This window comes from Typopeltis vanoorti, unplaced genomic scaffold (genome assembly GCF_054136105.1).
Source record: "Typopeltis vanoorti isolate ZY-2024b unplaced genomic scaffold, IOZ_Tvanoo_1.0 HiC_scaffold_30, whole genome shotgun sequence".
Lineage (NCBI taxonomy): Eukaryota > Metazoa > Arthropoda > Arachnida > Uropygi > Thelyphonidae > Typopeltis > Typopeltis vanoorti.
Window position 1 is genome coordinate 1 of NW_028328079.1, and position 25,587 is coordinate 25,587.

At 37.2% G+C, this 25,587-nt stretch overlaps 3 non-coding genes across 3 annotated transcripts; all 3 read left to right on the plus strand.

Moving 5' to 3' along the window:
- The first annotated feature begins 4,472 nt into the window (after positions 1-4,472).
- LOC150092155 (U2 spliceosomal RNA) lies at positions 4,473-4,664 on the plus strand. The gene has a single exon (XR_016550613.1). It is a non-coding gene; the product is annotated as a U2 spliceosomal RNA (small nuclear RNA).
- A 9,348-nt stretch (positions 4,665-14,012) lies between these two features.
- On the plus strand, positions 14,013-14,204 carry LOC150092156 (U2 spliceosomal RNA). The gene has a single exon (XR_016550614.1). It is a non-coding gene; the product is annotated as a U2 spliceosomal RNA (small nuclear RNA).
- A 9,343-nt stretch (positions 14,205-23,547) lies between these two features.
- On the plus strand, positions 23,548-23,739 carry LOC150092157 (U2 spliceosomal RNA). The gene has a single exon (XR_016550615.1). It is a non-coding gene; the product is annotated as a U2 spliceosomal RNA (small nuclear RNA).
- The last annotated feature ends 1,848 nt before the right edge of the window (positions 23,740-25,587 follow it).

Consider the following 25,587-nt stretch of genomic DNA (forward strand, 5'->3'; position numbering starts at 1 on the left):
CCATTCTGGTCACCAAAAATTTAGAACATAATCATGAGTACTTACGAGTGAATGCAGACCTTTTCACCAGCGTGCTGATATTGGATTAGTTTTCCTCCTCCTCCTTTTGTACATCCTGGAGATCGCTTTGTAGGATGGAGGTGGATGAATCCGTGAGATCGATCTGTTGTGTCACCAACCCCTCCAACAAGAGATTTCTTAACACCAAAAATAAACAAAGTCCCTTGACTCTTCTTATTCATATTAAAATTTAAATCTATAGGCCTATTACTTTTTACGTAATCATGGCACTACTGTTTCGAAACTTTCACCTTACAAAACGAACTTGCGAAGAAAATATTCAGCATTCTTACTAAATTTGAGACTACCTTCATCTTTAGTTTTGATCGAAAATTTTTCTTTATTTATACTGGCTTGCTTGCTGATCGGTCACTAACTAACTAACATTAGCAAAACCGATGTCATTTCTTTCAGTTTTCAGTACAGAGGATATCGCCACCATTGTTGTAATGGGCTTGCAGGCAATTTTTATGATCGGTCATAAACAGCGGTATTCCCGTTCCCGAATGTTGAAAGGTTTGGATGTGTGAAAATTGACGATAATTGATGAATACTTTACCTTGTTTAAATAAAAATATGCCGCTTGGTCACTGGCATGTGCTACACAGATGTTAATAGGCGTTCTGGGTCTGAGCTTTTCGACATTTTTACGAATATTATTATTCTGCTCAGAATATTTCCACTATAAAATATGAAACCCGCTTAGAAAACTAAAATGACAAATTCCACGAGAACTTCTCGCGGAACAACGTTTGGTAAACTTTGATTTACTTCATGAGTTATTTAATCCCCTTTGTCGCGAGTTTCCTCGAGATGTGGCATTAAAAAACTGGTTTCGGAAAAGGTGGTACACGCTCAAGCACCCGAACTGTTCGCTGTGTTCGCTTCCACATCTTCTTGGCTTTGGGTGTTAGTGAATTGTTTGGTGGCGGTAACGTTTTCAAGGGTTTTATAAAGTCTTCTGGCCAACTCCTCGAGATCGGTGTGCCTATGGTTTTGATTTCCAGGCAATATTTGGCCATCTGTTGTCCTCGTTCATTCTATCTACGCGATTCTTTCCAGTTCTTTGAATAGCTTGTGTTCGCTTGCAGATATAGATTTTTATTTATCTTTACAAAATCGTACAGAATATATATAATGTTATAGATGTTTCAGTTGGCTGAAAGCAACCTGATTATTAACGAGAAAATATAAGTGAATCAATTATATATTTGCAGCTGATGATCAGAAATTTTTTGAGTGTCTTGCGCGCGCATCGACCTTAATAATAAAAGTAATTTCTGTGCAGTTTTGAGCGCTTTTTTCCCTATTGCGGGCACTTTAATGTCGAGGACTTTCTTTGTCTTTTCTCCGGAAAACTTTAGGTTTTTCGTCTCCCGTAAAATGAACAAAAACAACCGTAGATTAATAATAATAGTAATAATAAAAAAAAAAAAAAAAAAAAAAACGTTATATGGGATTCCGAAATGACTAAAAACAAGCCGTCAGGGGATGCAGCAGTGAGAGTGGGTGGGTGGGGGTGGGGGTGTCAGACTATCTTAATAACCCCTCTTTCACCTTGCAGCCACACAACTAAGTAAAAATAAAGTTCATGGTGAAAAAAAAGGGACTGGCACTTTCTCCAGGAAGAAACTCATCCGTAGTAATGATAAAAGATACGACAAGATTACCCTTCTCCCCGTCTACAAGCGGTAACTTTCTTCCACCTTGAACTAAGAGTCGTTAAGCTCTTGACTTTATATGTGGTGATGATGCATGCCATCTTTGTTAACACAAATTTAAGACTTTTTCTTGCAAGGAATCGCAGAATATTGCATGTAATGATGTGTTATTTTTTATGAAAAATGTCCGATCTTTTCAGTAATTAAGTCTCTCCTAACACTCGATCCTCAATGCATGAGGTTTACAAACAAACAAACAAACAAAAAAAATTGCGTGGTTCTTGCTTTTTTTTTTTTTTTTGGATGTCGAAAGCTCAAACCATAGACATGGGTGTAAGCAATACAGCTTTTCACTTTTCGCTGATTGTATTAAAACTGATGCTAAAATAAAAATACATAGCGCTTATTTCATGCACTGTTCTAAATCTACAACTATCGTAAAAAAACTCCCGATAATTTATGTATTTTTTTATTATTATTATATTCTCCCCCATTGACAAGCTCTGCTCGTACTGTTACTTAATCTGCCCTCAGAGTCAACAATCGACGCTCCAGAAATCTTTGTTCACCATAATCGTTATTTTACATAACGCTTCTTTCGCCACCACCTGTTGCCTCAGAAAATGTCTTCCCCCCCCCCCCCCCTTCCACACGAAGAATGTTTACAAAAACGTACTGAGAATAAAAAAAAAGAAAACAACTATTTTGAAAATAATGAAAAAAAAAAAAAAATTAACGAATATCTGAAACTGGAGCTATAACAGTCAACAATAAGGCTATGAATACTTAACTAGCGTCCATACGTGTTCTCGGACAATTGGCCGTTATGCAATATTAAGTCCCATCCAGTACCAAAGTAGCGAGAAGTGCGATGTCGTCTGTAAATCTACGTATATGTCTTATTTTCAGTAGCGTTCTGGAAGCGTCATCATGATGACCCTTTTTTTTTTTTTTTTTTTTTTATTTTCAAATAACAACAAAGATTAATGACATCGTATTCTCAATATAGTTCTAAGGTATGCATATTTCTTGTAGTTTTTATTTCTACTTTTGCCTTTGGATTTATATTTGCAATGAAACTTAACGAATACATAGATGACGAGCTTCGTGAATATATATATATATATATGGCCACTTCGTCCCTCCAAAAAGCGTAGGGGTGGCGGGATCACATCCGCCATGAAGTTATCTTTCCCTTAAGACATTTACTTGTTTGGAAATAAAGTATGCCAACCGAAATTTGCCGACACAGTCCAGTTTTTCATGTTCACAATTGGTAGGTTATTTTTTATACTTAAAAAACAACAAACAAACATAATTTTTGCAAAAGGCGTAACTAGCATTATTGTATTTTAGGATTGCCATTCATTCACTCGTGGGCATCGCACTTAGCTCTCGATCCTCGGAAGAATAATCAGCCATAATTTGTGGACGGTCGGTCTTAATCGACACATCGACTGATAACACAAAAAATCACCACTTTTTTTTCTTGACTATGAATATGCTTGCACACAATAAGTTTTCGCATTTTCCACCTTAAAAATCATGCATCAGTTTCAAGCGAAATTTTCTTTGCCCGTTGTTTTTTTTTTTTTTTTTTTTTTAAACATCTTGTGAAATTTCGAAATGAACAACGCACTATGCTGACTCGTTTGGGCCGACTTATCCTACATAGCAGTCCAAAATTGTGTGCTTTTCTTGAAAAGAGAAATCTTTACGGTTTTTTATTTTTTATATATATATATATGACTTGCTTGTGCCATAAGGCTTGTTTTGGCGAGCACTTTAAGTCAAGTTGAACCTGCATTTGCATGAAAGATTAATATGAAAAGAGGATTAAGATTACCCACCTGCATTTGCACGGAAGCATAACGTTAAAGCAAGATTAACAAAATAATGAGATTTCTAAAAATTTTCTCGTGATCAACATTTATTTCTCAGAATTCTGAGACTGAAAAGGCAAAGGCCAAACATTCGAGGATTTCCGTAACAATAACCGGAACTTGTGAAAATAATAGGCGAATTATTTTGAATTCAATTTGAATGGTGAGTTTCGGCAACGACTGAATTTGACAATAATATAGCCGTCCGCTCGCTAATATTATCCGCGATCCCAATAAGCGGATGCTACTGCAATAATGAAGGCAATTCGGGAATGCTGAGGATTGTGTTCTCATGTCGTGTTAGGAAACTTTCATACTTTGTACAAACAATCGGCTTTGAAATAATTGCCAATGTAATTACAAATTGTTTATTTTCGCTCGGGTGGTGGCCGCGGATAAGGGGAGATGACCTCGGTATTAGTTTGTTAATTTTATAATCGCCATAACTTTCGCGCCTTACGTCTAGGCTATCGCGACGTGCACACAAACGAAACCGACCATGTTGACCTTGTTCATGTAAGCTGAAAATCAGAAGAGCACTTAGATGATCAAAGAGCCGCACATGATCGACCCCCCCCCCCCACCCCACCCGTGGTCTATCTGCTGAACCAATGGCATTGTTCCGAATAAGCACGTCTCAGAAGACTGGAAAAATGAGACTTTCAGCACCGGTTTTAATATTTTCGAACAATTCAACTAGAACGTTACGTTTGTGTTTAAATATGCACTGCAACTGAAGATGATATTTTCATAATTTATTCATCAAATTTTGAAATTCCCAAATTCTTTCTAATATTAAAAAAAAAAAAGCACCGCAAAGGAACATAAATGAATGCTATTAAAAAGTAAAAAAATTTTATTGCTTGGTATCGCTTCTCGGCCTTTTGGCTAAGATCAAAGTGTAGTATCTGTTCTTATCAGCTTAATATCTGATACGGGTCCGATTCGGGCCCAAGATATTAAACTGATTTTTGGAAGCCGGCGAAGTGCTTGGAGCTTGCTCCACCTTTGCCACGAGTTGCCCTGGTCTAGCACTGCCTCTAGGGTCAGCTCACTCCCTTTGGGGAGAATAATTAATCCAAAAATAGTTGTGAAAGGAACCCAGGATGCGAGATTTTCCTTTGTGTCCCAATTACGTCTGTTTTGGCACTGGCCACTTGTCTCCAGTGCATTAGTTGACGGTTGGAGTCGAGTAGCTGACATTGATATAGTACAGTCTGTTCAAGGTGTGGACAACTAATACATACATACATGATGATTCCAGGATACGGAATCTGTGTAATTAGTGTCCTAGTTTTCCACGTCCCGTTGTAGAAGTAAGTGCGGTGAAATCTTCTTGTTTACGCCTCCGAGTAGATTTGGACTACTTTTCGTAACCGGTTCCTAGCCGCTTCTGTAACCAGCTGATCCGCTCTGTCGCTTCCTGTTAACCTGCCGAGTATGCGCGTTCACCAGGGCTGAACTTGCTTTCCCATCCCTCGAGAACAGTGTTTCTGAAAGTTCAGATATCCGCGTACCCCTTCTCAAAAATTTTTCCTTAACACCAAATACCCCCTAAACAATTAATCAACGTAAAAATAAATATCTATTTTGTTTGAATTTATATGTTGAGGTAAACACAAAATATGAACTGTTTTTAAAAGAAGAAAATTGGGAAAACGTTCCTCTTCAATTGCCGTCCATGAAATGAAAATCCACAATCATACTTACCAAGAGTTTTCGTCCTCTTCCTAGTTGTTTCTCTAGAGATCACAGGCAACACACTGTTATCAGTTCCATTGGATCCAGTGTTGCTTACGCGCCTACTTGTGTTTGCTATATTGCTCTCTTTTGGGGGTTTTATTTGTAAATGAAACGTTTAACCAACGAACCATACGTAGGCATTTGCAAGTTTAAAAAAATAATAAAAGAAAAAATAAACAATACTGTATTTACTCGAAACTAACTTAACATTTTGTTCCCCCAAAATTAAAGCTAAAAAATCGTGGTGTGCGGGAATTTTTGGAAACTAAAGTTTTCAGGAAAAACAACAACAAGAATTAAAACTGAAAAGGGTGCGACTTACCAAGAAGTCGCTATATATCACTACTTTTCGCATCGATCGAGAACAGTTTCTTTGTGCGCATCTACCCAAACAGCGTCATCTCTCCCATTATTACAAGCCAAAGTTAGCAGTAATTTACAGGACTGGAGATGCGTAGGGCAGCGAAGAACTGCATATGATGGGTGCGGCATTAACAAGAGATCGCGCGAACCCAAGACAAATTAGCATTTCAGCTGTGGAGTCGAAAAGCTAATAATTCCCTTTAACCGAATTCCATAATATCGGAAACCCATTCACTATATATTTCTTCGTTTTCACACGTTAACGACGGAGGTGGTATCGCGCCAAAACCATATGCTCCACCCCACCGGCGACGTGGCGTTTTATCCTGGTTGTCTGTAATTGCACTGTTTGTGGAAAAATGTGACGACTGCTTTATTTAATTATGCATAGCCGAAAATTGCCGCGTACCACACTTTGAGAAACACTGTGCTACTCTACCAAACTTATCTTCAAAAATACCAAGTTAAAAAAAAGCGGAATTCACACCAAAATCCCACAGACACAACAAGCTACCAAAAATAAACAATCCTACGTTAAGATTTAAAATTCCAATTTTCAATAAAAATAATACGTAGCTTTCGGGAGCTCTCTGAAAACGCTACACATCATGTGGCCATCTCCATTTATGAAAACAATATTTTTTAGGTTGTGATATTAATGAATTTCGTAGCAATAAAATCGATTTTTCAAGTGAAGTAAAGTATTTATTAATAATAATTACCACTGTCGAATTTAAATAGTTGATGAACATTTCGTTAACCAATGGTACTATTAAGAATTCATGATCAGACATGTGAAAGCGTAGCTCTTAACAGCAATGCTTTTAATAAATATTTCATGACAAAAAAAAAATAAATAAATAAATAAATAAAGTAGGGGAAGCAAAATATGCAGTTGCGCCGGGGGGGGGTTGGGGAATTCATAAAAGTAGCAGCGAAATTAAATGTAAAGTGTAGGGAAGTCTAATAATGTAACTTAGATTGCACTCACCCAGAAAACGGCAAAGCAACTGCATTGCTTGCGATAAGTGACTGAAAGCTCATACATATACGAGGTAATCCTGTGAAGGGATTATCGCACTTTCTAATGGACAGGATGGTCAATTGCACTTCTTATATATATAGCTTATTTGAACAGGTGGTCAAATTTATGCAGGTCTTGCTGGCCGTATATAAAAATAGACGTCCTGGTCGGTTGGAGGTTAATTCCTTTGTACGTGATTTTGTCCTGGTTGCTGTCCTGTGTAATTAATATATATCCTCGACTTCAGGGTTGATTGACCAAGAGTATTGCAGCTCTCTCTCTCTTTTCTGATCCTTTGGAAAATATTCCATACTTGGTTGGAAAGGAAAGCCACAAATTTCGTTGTTGGGTTCTTGTATTTTTTTTTTTTTTTTTTCTAATGAAGAGTTTTGTTAAAGTATTTACAGACTTGATGATTATTTTGAAGGCATGGCAGGAAAGAGGTGCTGTTTCAGCTAACTTTATTTATTATTGTTCCTCCATAATGTATGTGTTAAATTTTCACTTGTCCATAGTAGTTGTATGTCGGGCAGTCTTTGCTTACTTTTCAGGCAATTTGGCATGCTAGTTGTTATTTTGCTAATTCATGCACTTCGTTTGTGGCCACTTGCTGAACTTATGTTTATTTGGAGCAGATTGGACTGCTGTTTTTCACCTGACGTCTGGTGTATGATGGTGGAATTGATTGCAATAAAACCACCTCGCAACGCTTACGTAGTCTGCACAATGGCAAATTCTCCATAATGATTGAACTACGTTGGCGGCCAAGACGTCCCAGTTATCGCGGGTGCGAAGTTATAATTATAATACCATTGATATTACAATGAAATTATAATATGATGGATACGAAGCGTTTGAGGATGAGAATTTTATCCATAATGGCAGGTTAGGTGGTTATGTAAAGTGTAGGGAAGTCTACTAATGTAACTTAGATTGCACTCACCCAGAAACCGACTAGGAAGAAGATGGGAAAACTTACAAAATACGACATGTATTACTTGAAATGTGGATTTTCATGGACGAGAAATGAAGAGGAACCAAGTCCGTTATGGATCATTTGTGGTTAACTTTAAAAAAAATTAAAGCATGCAACCATCTAATTAAATTCGCTGTTTTGAATGGAAACATAATGAACACGACGACAAACTTGTAGAATGTTTTCAAAATTAACTAAAAAATGTAAAAGAATCACAAAAAAAGATGTCGATCGTGTCAGGAGGTGAAAATAAGAAGGCTTTATAAACTTCCTCTCGTGTGTCGCTATTAATAACAAAAAAGGGTGCAGCGGAAACGATTGGTGAAATCAAAGAGAGAGAGAGAGAGAGAGAGAGAGAGAGAAATTTCCCATAGTTACGTGTTTGTGGTTGAAGTTCTTCATTATTATCTGTGTTTCGATAACCGTTTGACGGTGTTCGACGAGTATTCACCATCGTGCTATTCAGAGTTGTAGTATGATTATATCTTCATATGGAACATGACATCTAAATTTTTGGTCACTTCCATTGAATCGGACTAGCGGGGGTGGGGGGGGGGGATGCTTTAGCAGTTAATCCAAGTATGAGCGGGACGCTGGGTTTAAGTGTAGCTGAATAAAAATACGGGTAGATAGTGAGTCTGACCAGCAGTGACGTTCGTTTTGATTTCATCCCCCCCCTTTTTTATTTATTTTTATTTTTTTTTATTTTCTTGAAAATAAATTCTGCATCAACCCTACGTCGAGATCTTTCTGTTTCGACAACAATATGTACACTTTCGTTAAAAAAAAAAAAAATAAATAACCGAAAGGAACGGTATCAGCGAATATCTGAAAAAAAAACTGCAAATACAACCACAGAGGATAATCGTGATGTAGAAAGGAACATTGCCTTGTAAGGATAAGGAAGTCCTTTGGACTCTTCAAAAGGCCTTGATAAGACTGTGTGCAGATTTAATCTCCTGGGATTGGAAGAAATGAAGAAGCTGCAGAAACGATGCAAAAGGGACAGGAGGATGACATCGGGATTATGGAATATTGATATATACATATTGCTGTGTACAAATATAAATGAACAAACAGTGAATCCGCATGAGATAGAAATGACAGAAAACTTCTTCATAATGACTTTAAATTTGCTAACCCTCTTAAACAAGCACTGAAGATGCCATAACGGGAACAAGACACTTAAAGAATAATGGGCTACGTAATAGATACCAGGAAACCAACTAAAGTCATGTAGGATTGAAAATAACTTGTTTTTCAAAACTAATAAAAAAAAAAAAAATCGTTTATTACTTAAAACCCTTTCTTGACTTGTGAGCCACCCTGTGCTTAGCAAGGCATTCACAGACCAGAAATAGAATCGGATCTTAGTAATGATGTATTACAAAGAGAATGCTCCTGAGATGGTTTAAATATAAACAAATCCAAGCGGGTGGGGAGGGAGGCTTTTAGAGTTAGACACTTTTGGATTACAAAAGTTTGACTTAACTGTTTTTCGAATTAAGGGGATATTAAATCCCACATTGTTTTAAAACCGAATGAGAAACTGAGAGAGTTTCATTCCGAATATAGGAACGTATAAAGTATCGGCGAATTTCTGGGCGTGAGCTAATGCAAGTATTTCAAGTACGTAGTACAATCTCGGGCCACTCGTTGCAAAGGTGGGGGAAGTACAGAATCGCTATTCTTATATATTTTCCATAATGAAAAAACGGAACACTTCACAGAATTCTGAAATATTGACGCAACACATTGGTTCTTTTGTAATGCGAAAAATAATAATTAATTAATGATCGTTAATTTGTGCTGATCTTCATTGACATATCCCATTCTGGTCACCAAAAATTTAGAACATAATCATGAGTACTTACGAGTGAATGCAGACCTTTTCACCAGCGTGCTGATATTGGATTAGTTTTCCTCCTCCTCCTTTTGTACATCCTGGAGATCGCTTTGTAGGATGGAGGTGGATGAATCCGTGAGATCGATCTGTTGTGTCACCAACCCCTCCAACAAGAGATTTCTTAACACCAAAAATAAACAAAGTCCCTTGACTCTTCTTATTCATATTAAAATTTAAATCTATAGGCCTATTACTTTTTACGTAATCATGGCACTACTGTTTCGAAACTTTCACCTTACAAAACGAACTTGCGAAGAAAATATTCAGCATTCTTACTAAATTTGAGACTACCTTCATCTTTAGTTTTGATCGAAAATTTTTCTTTATTTATACTGGCTTGCTTGCTGATCGGTCACTAACTAACTAACATTAGCAAAACCGATGTCATTTCTTTCAGTTTTCAGTACAGAGGATATCGCCACCATTGTTGTAATGGGCTTGCAGGCAATTTTTATGATCGGTCATAAACAGCGGTATTCCCGTTCCCGAATGTTGAAAGGTTTGGATGTGTGAAAATTGACGATAATTGATGAATACTTTACCTTGTTTAAATAAAAATATGCCGCTTGGTCACTGGCATGTGCTACACAGATGTTAATAGGCGTTCTGGGTCTGAGCTTTTCGACATTTTTACGAATATTATTATTCTGCTCAGAATATTTCCACTATAAAATATGAAACCCGCTTAGAAAACTAAAATGACAAATTCCACGAGAACTTCTCGCGGAACAACGTTTGGTAAACTTTGATTTACTTCATGAGTTATTTAATCCCCTTTGTCGCGAGTTTCCTCGAGATGTGGCATTAAAAAACTGGTTTCGGAAAAGGTGGTACACGCTCAAGCACCCGAACTGTTCGCTGTGTTCGCTTCCACATCTTCTTGGCTTTGGGTGTTAGTGAATTGTTTGGTGGCGGTAACGTTTTCAAGGGTTTTATAAAGTCTTCTGGCCAACTCCTCGAGATCGGTGTGCCTATGGTTTTGATTTCCAGGCAATATTTGGCCATCTGTTGTCCTCGTTCATTCTATCTACGCGATTCTTTCCAGTTCTTTGAATAGCTTGTGTTCGCTTGCAGATATAGATTTTTATTTATCTTTACAAAATCGTACAGAATATATATAATGTTATAGATGTTTCAGTTGGCTGAAAGCAACCTGATTATTAACGAGAAAATATAAGTGAATCAATTATATATTTGCAGCTGATGATCAGAAATTTTTTGAGTGTCTTGCGCGCGCATCGACCTTAATAATAAAAGTAATTTCTGTGCAGTTTTGAGCGCTTTTTTCCCTATTGCGGGCACTTTAATGTCGAGGACTTTCTTTGTCTTTTCTCCGGAAAACTTTAGGTTTTTCGTCTCCCGTAAAATGAACAAAAACAACCGTAGATTAATAATAATAGTAATAATAAAAAAAAAAAAAAAAAAAAAACGTTATATGGGATTCCGAAATGACTAAAAACAAGCCGTCAGGGGATGCAGCAGTGAGAGTGGGTGGGTGGGGGTGGGGGTGTCAGACTATCTTAATAACCCCTCTTTCACCTTGCAGCCACACAACTAAGTAAAAATAAAGTTCATGGTGAAAAAAAAGGGACTGGCACTTTCTCCAGGAAGAAACTCATCCGTAGTAATGATAAAAGATACGACAAGATTACCCTTCTCCCCGTCTACAAGCGGTAACTTTCTTCCACCTTGAACTAAGAGTCGTTAAGCTCTTGACTTTATATGTGGTGATGATGCATGCCATCTTTGTTAACACAAATTTAAGACTTTTTCTTGCAAGGAATCGCAGAATATTGCATGTAATGATGTGTTATTTTTTATGAAAAATGTCCGATCTTTTCAGTAATTAAGTCTCTCCTAACACTCGATCCTCAATGCATGAGGTTTACAAACAAACAAACAAACAAAAAAAATTGCGTGGTTCTTGCTTTTTTTTTTTTTTTTGGATGTCGAAAGCTCAAACCATAGACATGGGTGTAAGCAATACAGCTTTTCACTTTTCGCTGATTGTATTAAAACTGATGCTAAAATAAAAATACATAGCGCTTATTTCATGCACTGTTCTAAATCTACAACTATCGTAAAAAAACTCCCGATAATTTATGTATTTTTTTATTATTATTATATTCTCCCCCATTGACAAGCTCTGCTCGTACTGTTACTTAATCTGCCCTCAGAGTCAACAATCGACGCTCCAGAAATCTTTGTTCACCATAATCGTTATTTTACATAACGCTTCTTTCGCCACCACCTGTTGCCTCAGAAAATGTCTTCCCCCCCCCCCCCCCCTTCCACACGAAGAATGTTTACAAAAACGTACTGAGAATAAAAAAAAAGAAAACAACTATTTTGAAAATAATGAAAAAAAAAAAAAAATTAACGAATATCTGAAACTGGAGCTATAACAGTCAACAATAAGGCTATGAATACTTAACTAGCGTCCATACGTGTTCTCGGACAATTGGCCGTTATGCAATATTAAGTCCCATCCAGTACCAAAGTAGCGAGAAGTGCGATGTCGTCTGTAAATCTACGTATATGTCTTATTTTCAGTAGCGTTCTGGAAGCGTCATCATGATGACCCTTTTTTTTTTTTTTTTTTTTTTATTTTCAAATAACAACAAAGATTAATGACATCGTATTCTCAATATAGTTCTAAGGTATGCATATTTCTTGTAGTTTTTATTTCTACTTTTGCCTTTGGATTTATATTTGCAATGAAACTTAACGAATACATAGATGACGAGCTTCGTGAATATATATATATATATATGGCCACTTCGTCCCTCCAAAAAGCGTAGGGGTGGCGGGATCACATCCGCCATGAAGTTATCTTTCCCTTAAGACATTTACTTGTTTGGAAATAAAGTATGCCAACCGAAATTTGCCGACACAGTCCAGTTTTTCATGTTCACAATTGGTAGGTTATTTTTTATACTTAAAAAACAACAAACAAACATAATTTTTGCAAAAGGCGTAACTAGCATTATTGTATTTTAGGATTGCCATTCATTCACTCGTGGGCATCGCACTTAGCTCTCGATCCTCGGAAGAATAATCAGCCATAATTTGTGGACGGTCGGTCTTAATCGACACATCGACTGATAACACAAAAAATCACCACTTTTTTTTCTTGACTATGAATATGCTTGCACACAATAAGTTTTCGCATTTTCCACCTTAAAAATCATGCATCAGTTTCAAGCGAAATTTTCTTTGCCCGTTGTTTTTTTTTTTTTTTTTTTTTTAAACATCTTGTGAAATTTCGAAATGAACAACGCACTATGCTGACTCGTTTGGGCCGACTTATCCTACATAGCAGTCCAAAATTGTGTGCTTTTCTTGAAAAGAGAAATCTTTACGGTTTTTTATTTTTTATATATATATATATGACTTGCTTGTGCCATAAGGCTTGTTTTGGCGAGCACTTTAAGTCAAGTTGAACCTGCATTTGCATGAAAGATTAATATGAAAAGAGGATTAAGATTACCCACCTGCATTTGCACGGAAGCATAACGTTAAAGCAAGATTAACAAAATAATGAGATTTCTAAAAATTTTCTCGTGATCAACATTTATTTCTCAGAATTCTGAGACTGAAAAGGCAAAGGCCAAACATTCGAGGATTTCCGTAACAATAACCGGAACTTGTGAAAATAATAGGCGAATTATTTTGAATTCAATTTGAATGGTGAGTTTCGGCAACGACTGAATTTGACAATAATATAGCCGTCCGCTCGCTAATATTATCCGCGATCCCAATAAGCGGATGCTACTGCAATAATGAAGGCAATTCGGGAATGCTGAGGATTGTGTTCTCATGTCGTGTTAGGAAACTTTCATACTTTGTACAAACAATCGGCTTTGAAATAATTGCCAATGTAATTACAAATTGTTTATTTTCGCTCGGGTGGTGGCCGCGGATAAGGGGAGATGACCTCGGTATTAGTTTGTTAATTTTATAATCGCCATAACTTTCGCGCCTTACGTCTAGGCTATCGCGACGTGCACACAAACGAAACCGACCATGTTGACCTTGTTCATGTAAGCTGAAAATCAGAAGAGCACTTAGATGATCAAAGAGCCGCACATGATCGACCCCCCCCCCCCCACCCCACCCGTGGTCTATCTGCTGAACCAATGGCATTGTTCCGAATAAGCACGTCTCAGAAGACTGGAAAAATGAGACTTTCAGCACCGGTTTTAATATTTTCGAACAATTCAACTAGAACGTTACGTTTGTGTTTAAATATGCACTGCAACTGAAGATGATATTTTCATAATTTATTCATCAAATTTTGAAATTCCCAAATTCTTTCTAATATTAAAAAAAAAAAAGCACCGCAAAGGAACATAAATGAATGCTATTAAAAAGTAAAAAAATTTTATTGCTTGGTATCGCTTCTCGGCCTTTTGGCTAAGATCAAAGTGTAGTATCTGTTCTTATCAGCTTAATATCTGATACGGGTCCGATTCGGGCCCAAGATATTAAACTGATTTTTGGAAGCCGGCGAAGTGCTTGGAGCTTGCTCCACCTTTGCCACGAGTTGCCCTGGTCTAGCACTGCCTCTAGGGTCAGCTCACTCCCTTTGGGGAGAATAATTAATCCAAAAATAGTTGTGAAAGGAACCCAGGATGCGAGATTTTCCTTTGTGTCCCAATTACGTCTGTTTTGGCACTGGCCACTTGTCTCCAGTGCATTAGTTGACGGTTGGAGTCGAGTAGCTGACATTGATATAGTACAGTCTGTTCAAGGTGTGGACAACTAATACATACATACATGATGATTCCAGGATACGGAATCTGTGTAATTAGTGTCCTAGTTTTCCACGTCCCGTTGTAGAAGTAAGTGCGGTGAAATCTTCTTGTTTACGCCTCCGAGTAGATTTGGACTACTTTTCGTAACCGGTTCCTAGCCGCTTCTGTAACCAGCTGATCCGCTCTGTCGCTTCCTGTTAACCTGCCGAGTATGCGCGTTCACCAGGGCTGAACTTGCTTTCCCATCCCTCGAGAACAGTGTTTCTGAAAGTTCAGATATCCGCGTACCCCTTCTCAAAAATTTTTCCTTAACACCAAATACCCCCTAAACAATTAATCAACGTAAAAATAAATATCTATTTTGTTTGAATTTATATGTTGAGGTAAACACAAAATATGAACTGTTTTTAAAAGAAGAAAATTGGGAAAACGTTCCTCTTCAATTGCCGTCCATGAAATGAAAATCCACAATCATACTTACCAAGAGTTTTCGTCCTCTTCCTAGTTGTTTCTCTAGAGATCACAGGCAACACACTGTTATCAGTTCCATTGGATCCAGTGTTGCTTACGCGCCTACTTGTGTTTGCTATATTGCTCTCTTTTGGGGGTTTTATTTGTAAATGAAACGTTTAACCAACGAACCATACGTAGGCATTTGCAAGTTTAAAAAAATAATAAAAGAAAAAATAAACAATACTGTATTTACTCGAAACTAACTTAACATTTTGTTCCCCCAAAATTAAAGCTAAAAAATCGTGGTGTGCGGGAATTTTTGGAAACTAAAGTTTTCAGGAAAAACAACAACAAGAATTAAAACTGAAAAGGGTGCGACTTACCAAGAAGTCGCTATATATCACTACTTTTCGCATCGATCGAGAACAGTTTCTTTGTGCGCATCTACCCAAACAGCGTCATCTCTCCCATTATTACAAGCCAAAGTTAGCAGTAATTTACAGGACTGGAGATGCGTAGGGCAGCGAAGAACTGCATATGATGGGTGCGGCATTAACAAGAGATCGCGCGAACCCAAGACAAATTAGCATTTCAGCTGTGGAGTCGAAAAGCTAATAATTCCCTTTAACCGAATTCCATAATATCGGAAACCCATTCACTATATATTTCTTCGTTTTCACACGTTAACGACGGAGGTGGTATCGCGCCAAAACCATATGCTCCACCCCACCGGCGACGTGGCGTTTTATCCTGGTTGTCTGTAATTGCACTGTTTGTGGAAAAATGTGACGACTGCTTTATTTAATTATGCATAGCCGAAAATTGCCGCGTACCACACTTTGAGAAACACTGTGCTACTCTACCAAACTTATCTTCAAAAATACCAAGTTAAAAAAAAGCGGAATTCACACCAAAATCCCACAGACACAACAAGCTACCAAAAATAAACAATCCTACGTTAAGATTTAAAATTCCAATTTTCAATAAAAATAATACGTAGCTTTCGGGAGCTCTCTGAAAACGCTACACATCATGTGGCCATCTCCATTTATGAAAACAATATTTTTTAGGTTGTGATATTAATGAATTTCGTAGCAATAAAATCGATTTTTCAAGTGAAGTAAAGTATTTATTAATAATAATTACCACTGTCGAATTTAAATAGTTGATGAACATTTCGTTAACCAATGGTACTATTAAGAATTCATGATCAGACATGTGAAAGCGTAGCTCTTAACAGCAATGCTTTTAATAAATATTTCATGACAAAAAAAAAATAAATAAATAAATAAATAAAGTAGGGGAAGCAAAATATGCAGTTGCGCCGGGGGGGGGTTGGGGAATTCATAAAAGTAGCAGCGAAATTAAATGTAAAGTGTAGGGAAGTCTAATAATGTAACTTAGATTGCACTCACCCAGAAAACGGCAAAGCAACTGCATTGCTTGCGATAAGTGACTGAAAGCTCATACATATACGAGGTAATCCTGTGAAGGGATTATCGCACTTTCTAATGGACAGGATGGTCAATTGCACTTCTTATATATATAGCTTATTTGAACAGGTGGTCAAATTTATGCAGGTCTTGCTGGCCGTATATAAAAATAGACGTCCTGGTCGGTTGGAGGTTAATTCCTTTGTACGTGATTTTGTCCTGGTTGCTGTCCTGTGTAATTAATATATATCCTCGACTTCAGGGTTGATTGACCAAGAGTATTGCAGCTCTCTCTCTCTTTTCTGATCCTTTGGAAAATATTCCATACTTGGTTGGAAAGGAAAGCCACAAATTTCGTTGTTGGGTTCTTGTATTTTTTTTTTTTTTTTTTCTAATGAAGAGTTTTGTTAAAGTATTTACAGACTTGATGATTATTTTGAAGGCATGGCAGGAAAGAGGTGCTGTTTCAGCTAACTTTATTTATTATTGTTCCTCCATAATGTATGTGTTAAATTTTCACTTGTCCATAGTAGTTGTATGTCGGGCAGTCTTTGCTTACTTTTCAGGCAATTTGGCATGCTAGTTGTTATTTTGCTAATTCATGCACTTCGTTTGTGGCCACTTGCTGAACTTATGTTTATTTGGAGCAGATTGGACTGCTGTTTTTCACCTGACGTCTGGTGTATGATGGTGGAATTGATTGCAATAAAACCACCTCGCAACGCTTACGTAGTCTGCACAATGGCAAATTCTCCATAATGATTGAACTACGTTGGCGGCCAAGACGTCCCAGTTATCGCGGGTGCGAAGTTATAATTATAATACCATTGATATTACAATGAAATTATAATATGATGGATACGAAGCGTTTGAGGATGAGAATTTTATCCATAATGGCAGGTTAGGTGGTTATGTAAAGTGTAGGGAAGTCTACTAATGTAACTTAGATTGCACTCACCCAGAAACCGACTAGGAAGAAGATGGGAAAACTTACAAAATACGACATGTATTACTTGAAATGTGGATTTTCATGGACGAGAAATGAAGAGGAACCAAGTCCGTTATGGATCATTTGTGGTTAACTTTAAAAAAAATTAAAGCATGCAACCATCTAATTAAATTCGCTGTTTTGAATGGAAACATAATGAACACGACGACAAACTTGTAGAATGTTTTCAAAATTAACTAAAAAATGTAAAAGAATCACAAAAAAAGATGTCGATCGTGTCAGGAGGTGAAAATAAGAAGGCTTTATAAACTTCCTCTCGTGTGTCGCTATTAATAACAAAAAAGGGTGCAGCGGAAACGATTGGTGAAATCAAAGAGAGAGAGAGAGAGAGAGAGAGAGAAATTTCCCATAGTTACGTGTTTGTGGTTGAAGTTCTTCATTATTATCTGTGTTTCGATAACCGTTTGACGGTGTTCGACGAGTATTCACCATCGTGCTATTCAGAGTTGTAGTATGATTATATCTTCATATGGAACATGACATCTAAATTTTTGGTCACTTCCATTGAATCGGACTAGCGGGGGTGGGGGGGGGGGGATGCTTTAGCAGTTAATCCAAGTATGAGCGGGACGCTGGGTTTAAGTGTAGCTGAATAAAAATACGGGTAGATAGTGAGTCTGACCAGCAGTGACGTTCGTTTTGATTTCATCCCCCCCCTTTTTTATTTATTTTTATTTTTTTTTATTTTCTTGAAAATAAATTCTGCATCAACCCTACGTCGAGATCTTTCTGTTTCGACAACAATATGTACACTTTCGTTAAAAAAAAAAAAAATAAATAACCGAAAGGAACGGTATCAGCGAATATCTGAAAAAAAAACTGCAAATACAACCACAGAGGATAATCGTGATGTAGAAAGGAACATTGCCTTGTAAGGATAAGGAAGTCCTTTGGACTCTTCAAAAGGCCTTGATAAGACTGTGTGCAGATTTAATCTCCTGGGATTGGAAGAAATGAAGAAGCTGCAGAAACGATGCAAAAGGGACAGGAGGATGACATCGGGATTATGGAATATTGATATATACATATTGCTGTGTACAAATATAAATGAACAAACAGTGAATCCGCATGAGATAGAAATGACAGAAAACTTCTTCATAATGACTTTAAATTTGCTAACCCTCTTAAACAAGCACTGAAGATGCCATAACGGGAACAAGACACTTAAAGAATAATGGGCTACGTAATAGATACCAGGAAACCAACTAAAGTCATGTAGGATTGAAAATAACTTGTTTTTCAAAACTAATAAAAAAAAAAAAAATCGTTTATTACTTAAAACCCTTTCTTGACTTGTGAGCCACCCTGTGCTTAGCAAGGCATTCACAGACCAGAAATAGAATCGGATCTTAGTAATGATGTATTACAAAGAGAATGCTCCTGAGATGGTTTAAATATAAACAAATCCAAGCGGGTGGGGAGGGAGGCTTTTAGAGTTAGACACTTTTGGATTACAAAAGTTTGACTTAACTGTTTTTCGAATTAAGGGGATATTAAATCCCACATTGTTTTAAAACCGAATGAGAAACTGAGAGAGTTTCATTCCGAATATAGGAACGTATAAAGTATCGGCGAATTTCTGGGCGTGAGCTAATGCAAGTATTTCAAGTACGTAGTACAATCTCGGGCCACTCGTTGCAAAGGTGGGGGAAGTACAGAATCGCTATTCTTATATATTTTCCATAATGAAAAAACGGAACACTTCACAGAATTCTGAAATATTGACGCAACACATTGGTTCTTTTGTAATGCGAAAAATAATAATTAATTAATGATCGTTAATTTGTGCTGATCTTCATTGACATATCCCATTCTGGTCACCAAAAATTTAGAACATAATCATGAGTACTTACGAGTGAATGCAGACCTTTTCACCAGCGTGCTGATATTGGATTAGTTTTCCTCCTCCTCCTTTTGTACATCCTGGAGATCGCTTTGTAGGATGGAGGTGGATGAATCCGTGAGATCGATCTGTTGTGTCACCAACCCCTCCAACAAGAGATTTCTTAACACCAAAAATAAACAAAGTCCCTTGACTCTTCTTATTCATATTAAAATTTAAATCTATAGGCCTATTACTTTTTACGTAATCATGGCACTACTGTTTCGAAACTTTCACCTTACAAAACGAACTTGCGAAGAAAATATTCAGCATTCTTACTAAATTTGAGACTACCTTCATCTTTAGTTTTGATCGAAAATTTTTCTTTATTTATACTGGCTTGCTTGCTGATCGGTCACTAACTAACTAACATTAGCAAAACCGATGTCATTTCTTTCAGTTTTCAGTACAGAGGATATCGCCACCATTGTTGTAATGGGCTTGCAGGCAATTTTTATGATCGGTCATAAACAGCGGTATTCCCGTTCCCGAATGTTGAAAGGTTTGGATGTGTGAAAATTGACGATAATTGATGAATACTTTACCTTGTTTAAATAAAAATATGCCGCTTGGTCACTGGCATGTGCTACACAGATGTTAATAGGCGTTCTGGGTCTGAGCTTTTCGACATTTTTACGAATATTATTATTCTGCTCAGAATATTTCCACTATAAAATATGAAACCCGCTTAGAAAACTAAAATGACAAATTCCACGAGAACTTCTCGCGGAACAACGTTTGGTAAACTTTGATTTACTTCATGAGTTATTTAATCCCCTTTGTCGCGAGTTTCCTCGAGATGTGGCATTAAAAAACTGGTTTCGGAAAAGGTGGTACACGCTCAAGCACCCGAACTGTTCGCTGTGTTCGCTTCCACATCTTCTTGGCTTTGGGTGTTAGTGAATTGTTTGGTGGCGGTAACGTTTTCAAGGGTTTTATAAAGTCTTCTGGCCAACTCCTCGAGATCGGTGTGCCTATGGTTTTGATTTCCAGGCAATATTTGGCCATCTGTTGTCCTCGTTCATTCTATCTACGCGATTCTTTCCAGTTCTTTGAATAGCTTGTGTTCGCTTGCAGATATAGATTTTTATTTATCTTTACAAAATCGTACAGAATATATATAATGTTATAGATGTTTCAGTTGGCTGAAAGCAACCTGATTATTAACGAGAAAATATAAGTGAATCAATTATATATTTGCAGCTGATGATCAGAAATTTTTTGAGTGTCTTGCGCGCGCATCGACCTTAATAATAAAAGTAATTTCTGTGCAGTTTTGAGCGCTTTTTTCCCTATTGCGGGCACTTTAATGTCGAGGACTTTCTTTGTCTTTTCTCCGGAAAACTTTAGGTTTTTCGTCTCCCGTAAAATGAACAAAAACAACCGTAGATTAATAATAATAGTAATAATAAAAAAAAAAAAAAAAAAAAAACGTTATATGGGATTCCGAAATGACTAAAAACAAGCCGTCAGGGGATGCAGCAGTGAGAGTGGGTGGGTGGGGGTGGGGGTGTCAGACTATCTTAATAACCCCTCTTTCACCTTGCAGCCACACAACTAAGTAAAAATAAAGTTCATGGTGAAAAAAAAGGGACTGGCACTTTCTCCAGGAAGAAACTCATCCGTAGTAATGATAAAAGATACGACAAGATTACCCTTCTCCCCGTCTACAAGCGGTAACTTTCTTCCACCTTGAACTAAGAGTCGTTAAGCTCTTGACTTTATATGTGGTGATGATGCATGCCATCTTTGTTAACACAAATTTAAGACTTTTTCTTGCAAGGAATCGCAGAATATTGCATGTAATGATGTGTTATTTTTTATGAAAAATGTCCGATCTTTTCAGTAATTAAGTCTCTCCTAACACTCGATCCTCAATGCATGAGGTTTACAAACAAACAAACAAACAAAAAAAATTGCGTGGTTCTTGCTTTTTTTTTTTTTTTTGGATGTCGAAAGCTCAAACCATAGACATGGGTGTAAGCAATACAGCTTTTCACTTTTCGCTGATTGTATTAAAACTGATGCTAAAATAAAAATACATAGCGCTTATTTCATGCACTGTTCTAAATCTACAACTATCGTAAAAAAACTCCCGATAATTTATGTATTTTTTTATTATTATTATATTCTCCCCCATTGACAAGCTCTGCTCGTACTGTTACTTAATCTGCCCTCAGAGTCAACAATCGACGCTCCAGAAATCTTTGTTCACCATAATCGTTATTTTACATAACGCTTCTTTCGCCACCACCTGTTGCCTCAGAAAATGTCTTCCCCCCCCCCCCCCCTTCCACACGAAGAATGTTTACAAAAACGTACTGAGAATAAAAAAAAAGAAAACAACTATTTTGAAAATAATGAAAAAAAAAAAAAAATTAACGAATATCTGAAACTGGAGCTATAACAGTCAACAATAAGGCTATGAATACTTAACTAGCGTCCATACGTGTTCTCGGACAATTGGCCGTTATGCAATATTAAGTCCCATCCAGTACCAAAGTAGCGAGAAGTGCGATGTCGTCTGTAAATCTACGTATATGTCTTATTTTCAGTAGCGTTCTGGAAGCGTCATCATGATGACCCTTTTTTTTTTTTTTTTTTTTTTATTTTCAAATAACAACAAAGATTAATGACATCGTATTCTCAATATAGTTCTAAGGTATGCATATTTCTTGTAGTTTTTATTTCTACTTTTGCCTTTGGATTTATATTTGCAATGAAACTTAACGAATACATAGATGACGAGCTTCGTGAATATATATATATATATATGGCCACTTCGTCCCTCCAAAAAGCGTAGGGGTGGCGGGATCACATCCGCCATGAAGTTATCTTTCCCTTAAGACATTTACTTGTTTGGAAATAAAGTATGCCAACCGAAATTTGCCGACACAGTCCAGTTTTTCATGTTCACAATTGGTAGGTTATTTTTTATACTTAAAAAACAACAAACAAACATAATTTTTGCAAAAGGCGTAACTAGCATTATTGTATTTTAGGATTGCCATTCATTCACTCGTGGGCATCGCACTTAGCTCTCGATCCTCGGAAGAATAATCAGCCATAATTTGTGGACGGTCGGTCTTAATCGACACATCGACTGATAACACAAAAAATCACCACTTTTTTTTCTTGACTATGAATATGCTTGCACACAATAAGTTTTCGCATTTTCCACCTTAAAAATCATGCATCAGTTTCAAGCGAAATTTTCTTTGCCCGTTGTTTTTTTTTTTTTTTTTTTTTTAAACATCTTGTGAAATTTCGAAATGAACAACGCACTATGCTGACTCGTTTGGGCCGACTTATCCTACATAGCAGTCCAAAATTGTGTGCTTTTCTTGAAAAGAGAAATCTTTACGGTTTTTTATTTTTTATATATATATATATGACTTGCTTGTGCCATAAGGCTTGTTTTGGCGAGCACTTTAAGTCAAGTTGAACCTGCATTTGCATGAAAGATTAATATGAAAAGAGGATTAAGATTACCCACCTGCATTTGCACGGAAGCATAACGTTAAAGCAAGATTAACAAAATAATGAGATTTCTAAAAATTTTCTCGTGATCAACATTTATTTCTCAGAATTCTGAGACTGAAAAGGCAAAGGCCAAACATTCGAGGATTTCCGTAACAATAACCGGAACTTGTGAAAATAATAGGCGAATTATTTTGAATTCAATTTGAATGGTGAGTTTCGGCAACGACTGAATTTGACAATAATATAGCCGTCCGCTCGCTAATATTATCCGCGATCCCAATAAGCGGATGCTACTGCAATAATGAAGGCAATTCGGGAATGCTGAGGATTGTGTTCTCATGTCGTGTTAGGAAACTTTCATACTTTGTACAAACAATCGGCTTTGAAATAATTGCCAATGTAATTACAAATTGTTTATTTTCGCTCGGGTGGTGGCCGCGGATAAGGGGAGATGACCTCGGTATTAGTTTGTTAATTTTATAATCGCCATAACTTTCGCGCCTTACGTCTAGGCTATCGCGACGTGCACACAAACGAAACCGACCATGTTGACCTTGTTCATGTAAGCTGAAAATCAGAAGAGCACTTAGATGATCAAAGAGCCGCACATGATCGACCCCCCCCCCCCACCCCACCCGTGGTCTATCTGCTGAACCAATGGCATTGTTCCGAATAAGCACGTCTCAGAAGACTGGAAAAATGAGACTTTCAGCACCGGTTTTAATATTTTCGAACAATTCAACTAGAACGTTACGTTTGTGTTTAAATATGCACTGCAACTGAAGATGATATTTTCATAATTTATTCATCAAATTTTGAAATTCCCAAATTCTTTCTAATATTAAAAAAAAAAAAGCACCGCAAAGGAACATAAATGAATGCTATTAAAAAGTAAAAAAATTTTATTGCTTGGTATCGCTTCTCGGCCTTTTGGCTAAGATCAAAGTGTAGTATCTGTTCTTATCAGCTTAATATCTGATACGGGTCCGATTCGGGCCCAAGATATTAAACTGATTTTTGGAAGCCGGCGAAGTGCTTGGAGCTTGCTCCACCTTTGCCACGAGTTGCCCTGGTCTAGCACTGCCTCTAGGGTCAGCTCACTCCCTTTGGGGAGAATAATTAATCCAAAAATAGTTGTGAAAGGAACCCAGGATGCGAGATTTTCCTTTGTGTCCCAATTACGTCTGTTTTGGCACTGGCCACTTGTCTCCAGTGCATTAGTTGACGGTTGGAGTCGAGTAGCTGACATTGATATAGTACAGTCTGTTCAAGGTGTGGACAACTAATACATACATACATGATGATTCCAGGATACGGAATCTGTGTAATTAGTGTCCTAGTTTTCCACGTCCCGTTGTAGAAGTAAGTGCGGTGAAATCTTCTTGTTTACGCCTCCGAGTAGATTTGGACTACTTTTCGTAACCGGTTCCTAGCCGCTTCTGTAACCAGCTGATCCGCTCTGTCGCTTCCTGTTAACCTGCCGAGTATGCGCGTTCACCAGGGCTGAACTTGCTTTCCCATCCCTCGAGAACAGTGTTTCTGAAAGTTCAGATATCCGCGTACCCCTTCTCAAAAATTTTTCCTTAACACCAAATACCCCCTAAACAATTAATCAACGTAAAAATAAATATCTATTTTGTTTGAATTTATATGTTGAGGTAAACACAAAATATGAACTGTTTTTAAAAGAAGAAAATTGGGAAAACGTTCCTCTTCAATTGCCGTCCATGAAATGAAAATCCACAATCATACTTACCAAGAGTTTTCGTCCTCTTCCTAGTTGTTTCTCTAGAGATCACAGGCAACACACTGTTATCAGTTCCATTGGATCCAGTGTTGCTTACGCGCCTACTTGTGTTTGCTATATTGCTCTCTTTTGGGGGTTTTATTTGTAAATGAAACGTTTAACCAACGAACCATACGTAGGCATTTGCAAGTTTAAAAAAATAATAAAAGAAAAAATAAACAATACTGTATTTACTCGAAACTAACTTAACATTTTGTTCCCCCAAAATTAAAGCTAAAAAATCGTGGTGTGCGGGAATTTTTGGAAACTAAAGTTTTCAGGAAAAACAACAACAAGAATTAAAACTGAAAAGGGTGCGACTTACCAAGAAGTCGCTATATATCACTACTTTTCGCATCGATCGAGAACAGTTTCTTTGTGCGCATCTACCCAAACAGCGTCATCTCTCCCATTATTACAAGCCAAAGTTAGCAGTAATTTACAGGACTGGAGATGCGTAGGGCAGCGAAGAACTGCATATGATGGGTGCGGCATTAACAAGAGATCGCGCGAACCCAAGACAAATTAGCATTTCAGCTGTGGAGTCGAAAAGCTAATAATTCCCTTTAACCGAATTCCATAATATCGGAAACCCATTCACTATATATTTCTTCGTTTTCACACGTTAACGACGGAGGTGGTATCGCGCCAAAACCATATGCTCCACCCCACCGGCGACGTGGCGTTTTATCCTGGTTGTCTGTAATTGCACTGTTTGTGGAAAAATGTGACGACTGCTTTATTTAATTATGCATAGCCGAAAATTGCCGCGTACCACACTTTGAGAAACACTGTGCTACTCTACCAAACTTATCTTCAAAAATACCAAGTTAAAAAAAAGCGGAATTCACACCAAAATCCCACAGACACAACAAGCTACCAAAAATAAACAATCCTACGTTAAGATTTAAAATTCCAATTTTCAATAAAAATAATACGTAGCTTTCGGGAGCTCTCTGAAAACGCTACACATCATGTGGCCATCTCCATTTATGAAAACAATATTTTTTAGGTTGTGATATTAATGAATTTCGTAGCAATAAAATCGATTTTTCAAGTGAAGTAAAGTATTTATTAATAATAATTACCACTGTCGAATTTAAATAGTTGATGAACATTTCGTTAACCAATGGTACTATTAAGAATTCATGATCAGACATGTGAAAGC